Source organism: Macaca thibetana, chromosome 9, assembly GCF_024542745.1.
Source record: "Macaca thibetana thibetana isolate TM-01 chromosome 9, ASM2454274v1, whole genome shotgun sequence".
Lineage (NCBI taxonomy): Eukaryota > Metazoa > Chordata > Mammalia > Primates > Cercopithecidae > Macaca > Macaca thibetana.
Genome location: NC_065586.1, coordinates 1,955,372 through 1,966,250, shown reverse-complemented (window position 1 = coordinate 1,966,250; position 10,879 = coordinate 1,955,372). Strand labels below are relative to the sequence as shown.

The following is a 10,879-nucleotide window of genomic DNA, read 5'->3' as shown; positions in this document are numbered from 1 at the left end:
GAAAGAACGAAAGGTGCCCTTGGAAGAGACCCAAGCAGGCACATGAAGGTTAAAGAGGGAAGGTCAAGTGTCCGGTTTAACTGTGATCCTAAGATTTTGATAGGTTCCCCCCTTTCCCATGATTCTTCCCTCAGGGTGCACTGTCCGCATGCGCAGAGCCCCCACCTTGCTCTGGGAAATGCGCAAGCGCAGTGTGCTTAGGGACGGACAGACCGGTCCAGCTGAGGCTTTCTTCCCGTTTCCGGTGCTGTGTACCCGGAAGATCCTACATCTTCATTTGCATCTCTTAGTAGGCGTCCCCAGAAAGTTTCTTCTCCCCGGGGCCCGCAGTGAACATTTTGATGTTAACGGGTGTGGACCATCAGGAAAGGGCGCCACCCTGGCACTGCCGGATTATCACCCTCAGAGAAGCAAAGCAATTGCCGAACCATCTCCCGATATTTCTTGTGGGTGGGGGAGAGCCTTCTCCTGCCCGGCTCAGCCAGTCCAATCACCCGTCACACATGTGCGGAGCTCAGTGGGTTTCCATGCTGGCGCACAGGGAAGAAAACACGTGGAGGATGCAGAGAAAACCGCGTTAGAAATGTGCAGAGCCGGGACAGGTAGGTGGAAAATACATTCAAACCTCATGGGTCTACAGTGGACATTTGCTGGAGGGGTTTTTGCTTGCTGCTTTTTTTATTTTTATTTTTCAAAATTGATAGTAGTCCTGGATTATTTGCAGGACATGACCAATACCACATCCATATTATATGGAAAACAATTTATTTTTACCTATTACTAACAAAGTTTAATGAGTGTGTTAGAAAAGTGGACATGAACTTTCTACTCCCCCTGTAGAAAGTGACGTTACAAATCAAAAAGAGATGAAAAAGTATGAGCCAAAAAATATAGAAAAGATGTGTTAGTGAGATATTTCAGACAATTGATAGAAATACTATAATATGTTATGGATTTTATAATTTTATGGTATGATTTCATTTCTAACACTAAATAGCTACCTTCCTAAATAAGTTATATTCACAATTTTGTTCCTTTTTCTTAAAGAAAATCTCTAATTTATAATGTTCAGTCACTGTAAAAACTGAAATCACCCCTGAAGAAAATCCAGATGATTTTAAAGCACGTGAGGTATGACTATTTGAAAAAGATGCTACAGAAAAGGGGTCAGCAAACTATGGCCTGCAGAACAAAGCTAGCCCACTGCCTACATTTATTTAAAAAATTTTAATTGGAACACAGCTGTGCCCATTCATTTTCATATGGGCTACCAACGCTACAGAGTTGAACCAGTGCAGACCTTAGGGTCTCAAAGCCTAAACTATTTACTCTTTTGCCCTTCACAGAAAACAAAACAAACAAAACAATAACAACAACAAAAAAAGACACTGCTATAGAGTGTGACTGGGTCAATATCTACATATGGTACTTCGGATCTATAAGGTCGCAGTTTGAGGGTCTACTGTTAATGTTTTAAAATAACACATATTTTACATTAACTGTGCCTGATTATTTGATAATAAATATCTGGAAAAACAGGAAACAATTACAGAAGACATAATTAGGGCAAATATATCAATCTTCATAGTAAAATAAAATGTTGCTATTTTTTCTCCATGAGCTTATTTGCTGAGATTCCTGCAAGCTTTAATGCAGTTAATTTGTCTCATGCCTCCTTATTGTACAAAAATTAGTTCTTCTGATTTCTAATTCATACAGACTTACTTTCTCATTCCATAAAAATATTTTTATAGATTGAAATTCATTTTGTGTTTTTAAAAGTAAGATCATTGAGTTAATCATAAATATTTATCGAACAAATCTATTTCGTAGATTCAGCTATCATGGTAAAACCTCAGAGATCTTGCTCAAGGATCTGCTTCTCTTTACACAGGACTGTTTTCCTTTGTGTGATATCAACATATAATAAAACGTATATATGTTGAATTTTAAATACTTAATTTTAATAATTTAAATGTTTCTAACTTTTACATTTCCCACCCAAATTCCTTAAGAGTTTGTTGAGGTAAAGTATTTCTAAATGAAAGAGTATACCTTTAAACGGAGGAAGCACGTTGGAAACATAGGACACATTTGGCATAGTCTGAGAACACAAGTGCCGTTGCCCTAAAAGTAATTTTTCTTTGTTTTTGCCCTTGAAATTAGAGGAAAAAAATACATCCAAAATGTGTTTCTAATTGCTATGTGGCTTAACTTTTTTTTCCTCATCAAATTTTGTTTGCATAAAGGGTCTTTCCTCTCTGACAGAGACGGCTTTTATACTTGATTGATGTTATAGTGAAGTTGTCATTAGAACTGAAAAATTAGCCCTGCCGTGAAAGGTAAAGAAGCACAGATGAGAGGGCAAAATATTTTTCTGCATCACTTTGAGGTCTGGTGAAATGAAAAGCAGTATTTTCACAGAAGCCATCTTCTCCCAGTCATAGAACAAAGGATACCTTTGCTGATGGACAAGCCAAGCTTCAGTCTGGATTTCACTCCCAGGACTGTGTGAGGAGGATGGCTTCGCAAAGCTCTGATCACTACCATCTCTGTGTGGCATGAAGCTCTTAGCATGATAACATCTCTAATATCCTTAGGGAGTTCACAGAAGGGGGGTGTAGCCTCAAAAGGAAAACAGTTGTGTGTAAAGAGAAGCAGATCCAGTCGTGTGTAAAGAGAAGCAGATCCTTGGGCGAGGTCTCTGTTCTGAGCTGCAACCACAAGTTTTTCTCCTGAAGTTGGGGCCAAACACCTCTGACTCTTATCTCAGTGAATCCACAACAAAATAATTTCCTTACTTCGGGCATGAGATAAAAATAAATCACATTCTAGGATAGTGTGGAAATTCAATGAAGATCAAAGATATGTCCTTTCTCCAACAATACTTTAAATTCTCACAATATCTTTGGGATTTTATTTTCTTGTGACATCTGATGCCAAGAATACTATTTGGCATTTACATTAAGAATGCACATTTAATAAATAATGTGATAATGAATATAAGGGTGGGTCTGTATACACATACGATTAAAAAGGATTATGCTAGGTCTCAATGAAGGAGGAAAAAGGAAGTTTCAAGGTTAAGAATTCACTGAGAAACAGGGTGTTTGGAGATTTCTGAAACGTTTTACTTAAAGTGCTGTTAAGAATATTTCATGTAAAAGTAGGTTATGTCTGTCAGCCCTTTTGTTACAGGGAGGTGGTCTGGATCTAGACCCCAAGAGATGGTTCTTAGATCTTGTGCAAGAAAGAATTCAGGGCAAGTCCGTAAAGTGAAAGCAAGTTTATTAATAAGGTAAAGGAATGAAAGAATGGCTACTCCATGGAGCAGCCCCAAGGGCTGTTGGTTGCCCATTTTTATGATTATTTCTTGATAATATGCTGAACAAGGGGTGGATTATTCATGCCTCCCCTCTTTAGACCATGTAGGGTAACTTCCTGATGTTACCGTAGCATTTGTAAACTATCATGGGGCTAACGAGTGTAACAGTGAAGACAACCAGAGGTCACTCTTGTTGCCATCTTGGTTTGGGTGGGTTAGAGCTGGCTTCTTTTCTTTACTGCAACTGGTTTTATCAGCAAGGTCTTTATGATCTGTATCTTGTGCTGACCTCCTATCTTATCCTGTAACTTAGAATGCCTTAACCATCTGGGAATGTGGCCCAGTAGGTCTCAGCCTTATTTTACCCAGTCCCTATTCAAGATGGAGTTGCCCTGATTCACATGCCTCTGACAGTTTTATAGCAGAAAACCATATCTGTGAATCAACCTAGGAAGTCTCACTCAAAATGCTATTGCTGAAAGAAACAATATAACAAGACCATGATATGAAGCACATACGAAGTGTCAGTAAGTCAATTACAGATCTTGGGGGAAGATCTTAAAAAACTGCATGTTGAAATGTAAATGCAGTTGTGTTTTTTTTTTTTTTTTTGATAAATGGCACATAAATGTTTGACAGTGATCATATAAATAATGAGAAAACATTGAGAGAATAGCTTCAGATAGTGTTACAAAATTATAAAATCCAAGATCCATAAAGAAATTTACAAGAAACAAACTGCCACATTAATGGTGGTTAAAATATTGCCAGGCCTCTGGGCCCAAGCCTGCATATATACATCCAGATGGCCTGAAGTAACTGAAGAATGACAAAATAAGTGAAAATGGCTGGTTCCTGCCTTAACTGATGATGTAACCTTGTGAAATTCCTTCTCCTGGCTCAGAAGCTCCCCGACTGAGCATCTTGTGACCCCCACCCGTGTCCCCCAGAGAACAACCCCCTTTGACTGTAATTTTCCACTACCCACCTAAATCCTATAAAACGGCCCCACCCCTACCTCCCTTTGCTGACTCTTTTCGGACTCAGCCTGCCTGCGCCCAGGTGATTAAAAAGCTTTATTGTTCACACAAAGCCTGTTTGGTGGTCTCTTCACATGGACGCTCGTGAAAAATACTATCTTTTATTTTTTTTCCATACGTTTGTAGATGTGATTTTTTCTACTTTTTATTGACTCCAAATGCTCTATTTTTCTTATCGTCAAGAGCAGCCAGCCAGGCATAGTGGTTCATGCCCGTAATCCCAGCACTTTGAGAGGCCAAGGTGGGTGGATCATCTGAGGTCAGGAGTTCGAGACTAGACTGGCCAACATGGTGAAATCTCTACTAAAAATATTAAAAAATTGTCACATGAGTAGAGTGCAAAAATTTTCTCCCATTCTGTAGGTTGCCTGTTCACTCTGATGGTAGTTTCTTTTGCTGTGCAGAAGCTCTTTAGTTTAATTAGATTCCATTTGTCAATTTTGGCTTTCATGCTAATATCCAGAACCTACAAAGGACTCAAACAAATTTACAAGAAAAAAAAAAAAAACAATCCCATCAAAAAGTGGGCAAAGGATATGAACGGACACTTCTCAAAAGAAGACATTTATGCAGCCAACAGACATGTGAAAAAATGCTCACAATCACTAGCCATCAGAGAAATGCAAATCAAAACCACAATGAGATACCATCTCACACCAGTTAGAATGGCAGTCATTAAAAAGTCAGGAAGCAACAGGTGCTGGAGAGGATGTGGAGAAATAGGAACACTTTTACACTGTTGGTGGGACCGTAAACTAGTTCAACCATTGTGGAAGACAGTGTGGCAATTCCTCAAGGATCTAGAACTAGATGTACCATTTGACCCAGCCATCCCATTACTGGGTATATACCCAAAGGATAATAAATCATGCTGCTATAAAGACACATACACACGTATGTTTATTGCGGCACTACTCACAATAGCAAAGACTTGGAACCAACCCAAATGTCCATCAGTGACAGACTGGATTAAGGAAATGTGGCACACATACACCGTGGAATAATATGCAGCCATAAAAAAGGATGAATTCATGTTCTTTGTAGGGACATGGAGGCAGCTGGGAACCATCATTCTCAGCAAACTATCCCAAGAACAGAAAACCAAACACTGCATGTTCTCACTCGTAGGTGGGAATTGAACAATAAGAACACTTGGAGACAGGAAGGGGAACATCACACACCGGGGCCTGTTGTGGGGTGGGGAAAGTGGGGAGGGATAGCATTAGGAGATATACCTAATTTAAATGATAAGTTGATGGGTGCAGCACACCAACATCGCACGTGTATACATACATAACAAACCTGCACGTTGTGCACAAGTACCCTAGAACATAAAGTATAATTAAAAATAAATAAATGAAAAAAGAAAAAATAATAAAAAATTAGCTGAGCATGGTGGCGCACGACTGTAATCCCAGCTACTTGGGAGGCAGAGGCAGGAGAATCACTTGAACCCAGGAGGTGGAGGTTGCAGTGAGCCGAGATCGTGACATTGCATTCCAGTCTGAGCAAAAAGAGCAAAACTATGTCTCAAAAAATGAAAGAAAGAAAAAGAAAAAAATCAAGTAGCTTTGGACCCTGAAGCAAGTAAAATATTGATTAGCCATTGCCAAAGTTTCAGTGTTACTAATATTGTATTTGCACTTAAAGCCCTATTGTGCTCCAAGGAGCACTGTATTTTATACCGTTTGATAGAATCCATAATATATTTGTTTGCTTCTGCAAAATATAATAGGGAAAGTTGGCTAGAAACAAAACCTAATGTTGTTTTTTTCAGTATACATTAGCTATTGTTGATTACTTCACTCATCATTAGTTCTTAAGTGCCAAATCTGCCTGCGTTTATGCTACAAGAAGAGATATAAATCCTTTTACGACAGGGATGACACTGAAAATTAGGGTAATGGCAACAAAAGCTAACGTTTATTGAGTGCTTGTTATGTGTCAGACACAATTCCAGGTGTTTTTTCCTGTTCTAATCCATTTAAAAGTACATACCAACAACTTCATGAGGTACAGACTGTAAAGCAAAAATAAAATTGTTAGTCCCCCATGGACTGAATGGTCCCGCCCTCTTGGCCAAAGGAATTGCAAAGAGACCTGAAAACGAGTTCAGGCCATGCCAGGAAGGGAGAGGCAGACATGCCTCATTATACCCTTCTCCCTCTGGAATTCAGGCACAACTGACCAGCATTCACATTAAAACAGAGATCTCAAGACTGACAAAGCAGGCTCCTTGTAGCAGTAAGACACCAAATCCCAACCTGACTCTGGTATAGCATCACATGACACATCGCAGACCCTGAAGCAAATCCAAGCATTTTACCTCAAAATATATTTATTTGACAATTTTGGAATGGCCTGCAAAGCCATCTCTTGTGGGTGAAATTTGCAGTCTGTAAAAAGCGCAAGTAAACGTGCATGTGTAAAAAGAATGCGGGTCCTTTACTAGGTCTTTTCCAGAGAGCCGAAGCCTTTTAAGGTCCAATAAGAGACATTTACCTTCTATTCTCTCTGAAGCTTGTTACCTGGAGGCTTCATCTACATGACAAGAGCCTGGGCTTCCACCACCCCCACCCCCTTATCTTAACTCAAGCATTTCTTTATGCTGACTTTAACTCTCTAAGCAGGGCTTAACTCTTTCAACCAATTGCCCATCAGAAAATCTTTCAATCTACCTAGAGCCTGGAGGCTCCCTGCTTCGAAGCGTCCTGCCTTTCCAGGCTGACCCAATGTGTATCTTATGTGTATTGATCTATGTCTTTGCCCGTAATGCCTGTCCGTTAACATGTGTAAAACCAATCTATAACCCAAATACCCGGGGCACATATTCTTCTGACCTCCTGAAGCTGTGTCCCAGGCCATGTTTCTCTAATCCGACTCAGAATAAACCTCTTCAAATATTTTACAGAGTTTGGCTTTTTTTATGAACAGGGCTATTTTTATTCCAGTTTATAAATAAGGAATTTGAAGTAGGAATTATATATCAGATATTGCCTTACAAAAATGTCACTACCATGTGAATCTTCATCTTTCTAGACTAACCTGGGCAACATGGTGAAACCCCATCTCTATTAAAAAATATACAAATCATGCATGGTGGTGCGCACCTGTGGTTCCAGCTACTTGGGACGCTAAGGTGGGAGAATGATCTGAGCCTGGGAGGTCCCAAGCCTGGGGAGGTCGAGGCTGCAGTGAGCCGAGATTGTGCCACTGCACTCCACCTTGTGTCATAGCCAGACCCTGTCTCAAAAACAAAGAGATAGATATATAGATAGTGTCAGGCCTCTGAGCCAAAGCTAAGCCATCATATCCCCTGTGACCTGCACGTACACATCCAGATGGCCGGTTCCTGCCTTAACTGATCACATTCCACCACAAAAGAAGTGAAAATGGCCTGTTTCTGCCTTAACTGATGACATTACCTTGTGAAATTCCTTTTCCTGGATCATCCTGGCTCAAAAGCTCCCCCACTGAGCACCTTGTGACCCCCCCACCCTGCCGCGCCAGAGAGCAACCTCCTTTGACTGTGATTTTCCACTACCCACCCAAATCCTATGAAACGGCCCCACCCCTCTCTCCCTTCCTATCTGTCTTTTCGGACTCAGCCCACCTGCATCCAGGTGATTAAAAAGCTTTGTTGCTCACACAAAGCCTGTTTGGTGGTCTCTTCACAGGGACGTGCATGACAGATAGATAGATAGATAGATAGATAGATAGATAGATAGATAGATAGATAGATAAACAGAATAAAACCCAATGCATTATCACAAACGCAGCACCACACAAGTCAGGAAACCCAATGTGCTAGCGCTCCACTCTAGAACCTCTTCGAGGGCTCACTCCCAATCTCTTCTCTCCTGACTTTTATGAAAATTACTGACTTCCTTTTCCTTGTAATATTACACTCTCACATTTGTTCCTCAACACTGGAGTTTCATTTTTTTCTATTTATTTTTCTTTTATAAAGGCAGAATTCTAGGTGTTCTTTATTTTTGTGAGAATCACTTATTTTGTTGCATGAGTGATATTTTATTTGTTATGATTCCTGTACCACACTGAATGAATGTACCACAATTTATTTATCTGTAACCACTGTTGAGGTAATTTTTCCAGTTTATGGCTTGAATAAAAAATACTGTCTTAAGCACTCTTATACATGTATCTTCAGGCATATGTGAACATATTTCTGTTGGGAAATATATTTGAAAATAGTACTTCTGAGTCTTAGAACATAAATTTATTCACATTTAGTAAATTATGCAAATTTCAGGAGTGCTTGTAAATGTTTCACATTGCATATTTTCTGGATGTAAAGCCATTGTCAGTTATATATTTTGTAATTTTTTTTTTTTTTTTTTTTAAGATGGAGTTTCACTCTTGCCCAGCCTGGAGTGCAATGGTGTGATCTCAGCTCATTGCAACTTCTGCCTCCCGGATTCAAGCGATCCTTCTGCCTTAGCCTCTTGAGTAGCTGGAATTACAGGCCCCTGCCACCACACCCTGCTAATTTTTTGTATTTTTAGTAGAGACGGGGTTTCATCATGTTGGTCAGCCTGGTCTCAAACTTCTGACCCCAGGTGATCCTCCTGCCTCGGCCTCCCAAAGTGCTGGGATTACAGTCATGAGCCACCGCACCCGGCCTATAAATATATTTTACCTGTTGTGGTGTGCCTTTTTAGTCTATCCATTTTTCCTTTGATAAATAAAAGTTCTTAATTGTAGCTTTTTTTTTTTTTTTCCAGCATTTTCACTTACAGTTAATGCTTTTAAGTCCTATTCAGGGAGACTTTTTTTTTTTTAATCAAAAATGAAAATATTTTAGAATCTAAAAGATATATTTATCCTATCTTTCTTATTTACAATTATAGTACTTCCTGTATTTATATGATGTAAAGTAGGAAGCTATGTTTTAGGGATTTAAGTATATATATGTGTGTGTGTGTGTATATATATATATAGACACGTTTATATACATATATACACATATATATACACACAATACATAAACAATGCAAATACATATTTTTTTACTATGAATATATAATTAACCAAGTTCTGCTTATTGAAAAGGTCATACTTTTTCCATTGACTGCAGTGACAGTTTTGTTTTAAATCTACTGTTTTTATGAATGGGTATGATTCTGGGTTTTCCATTCTATTTTATTGTAGTATTTCTCTATCATTGTAGAAAGACCATATTATATTTTCTTTTTTTGTCTTAAACCAAGGGAGGGATGCTTCCCCATTTTATTTATTTTATTTTATTTTTCTTCACTGGTATCTATTTTTTTTTTTTTTTGAGACAGAGTCTCGCTCTGCTGCCCAGGCTGGAGTGCAGTGGCCAGATCTCGGCTCACTGCAAGCTCCGCCTCCCGGGTTCACGCCATTCTCCTGCCTTAGCCTCCCGAGTAGCTGGGACTACAGGCGCCCGCCACCTCGCCCGGCTAGCTTTTTGTATTTTTTTTTTTAGTAGAGATGGGGTTTCACCGTGTCAGCCAGGATGGTCTCGATCTCCCGACCTCGTGATCCGCCCGCCTTGGCCTCCCAAAGTGCTGGGATTACAGGCTTGAGCCACCGCGCCCGGCCCACTGGTATCTTTTATAACTGAACTTATTCACACTCTCTGGAAGCCATTCCTTCAGCTACAAAATATTCAGTTCCTTGAAGAAAGGAAAATATTTTTCATTATTTTTCAGAAAATGACAAAAAGAGCCCTTTATTCCTCTGTTCATGATGACTCAAAAATATGGAACGCTTCACAAATTTGCGTGTCATCCTTGCGTCGAGGGCATGCTAATCTTGTCTATATCAAAACACCATATTATCTTAATTGCTATAACTTTATAAAAATCTTGGTATCCAGTAAAACAAATTCTTCCACAATTTACTCCTTCTTTAAAATTTGTCTATTTCTGACCTTTGCACCCTCGTGGAAATTTTAGCATTTTCTTATCAAATTGTACAGGGTAATCTACTGAGATTTGCATTAGAGTTGTAAGTAATCTATTTGGGGATGGTAATATTTTTATATTTTCATTGCTTTGGTTTTCATATGAAGGCATTACTGTTCTCATATAACAAGATGAGTAGTATTTTGTATTTTAATTTCTAAAAGAGTTTTCTACATTTGTAATTACTTAATATTTTGTAAACTATGTTGAATTGCAGTCTGGGAGAATTTCTTCATTGGAATGTTTTTAAATAAAGCTTAAATTGCACTGTGATTTTTAGGCCTTTCAGATTTTCTATTTCTCAGTCAGCTTTACTGATGTTCCATTTTCCTGGGTATTTGAACATTTCATTTAAATTCAAAATAGTTAGCATAGAGACAATCAAGATTATCTTCCTATTTTACTCTTTATTCTGTCTATCTTTGTAATAAGTTTTGAAATAAGAACTTAAAAGTTCTCCAAAATTATTATTTTTCAAGTTTTTTTGGCTTTTTGGGGTACCTCAATTTTCCGTATGAATTTTAGGATCATTTTGTTACTTAATGCAAAAACAAAGGTAG

The 10,879-nt window shown here is 38.8% G+C and overlaps 1 non-coding gene across 1 annotated transcript; it reads right to left on the bottom strand.

Annotated features, from left to right (window-relative positions):
- Positions 1 to 10,108: 10,108 nt before the first annotated feature.
- LOC126963455 (U6 spliceosomal RNA) lies at positions 10,109 to 10,210 on the bottom strand. The gene has a single exon (XR_007729091.1). It is a non-coding gene; the product is annotated as a U6 spliceosomal RNA (small nuclear RNA).
- Positions 10,211 to 10,879: the final 669 nt, after the last annotated feature.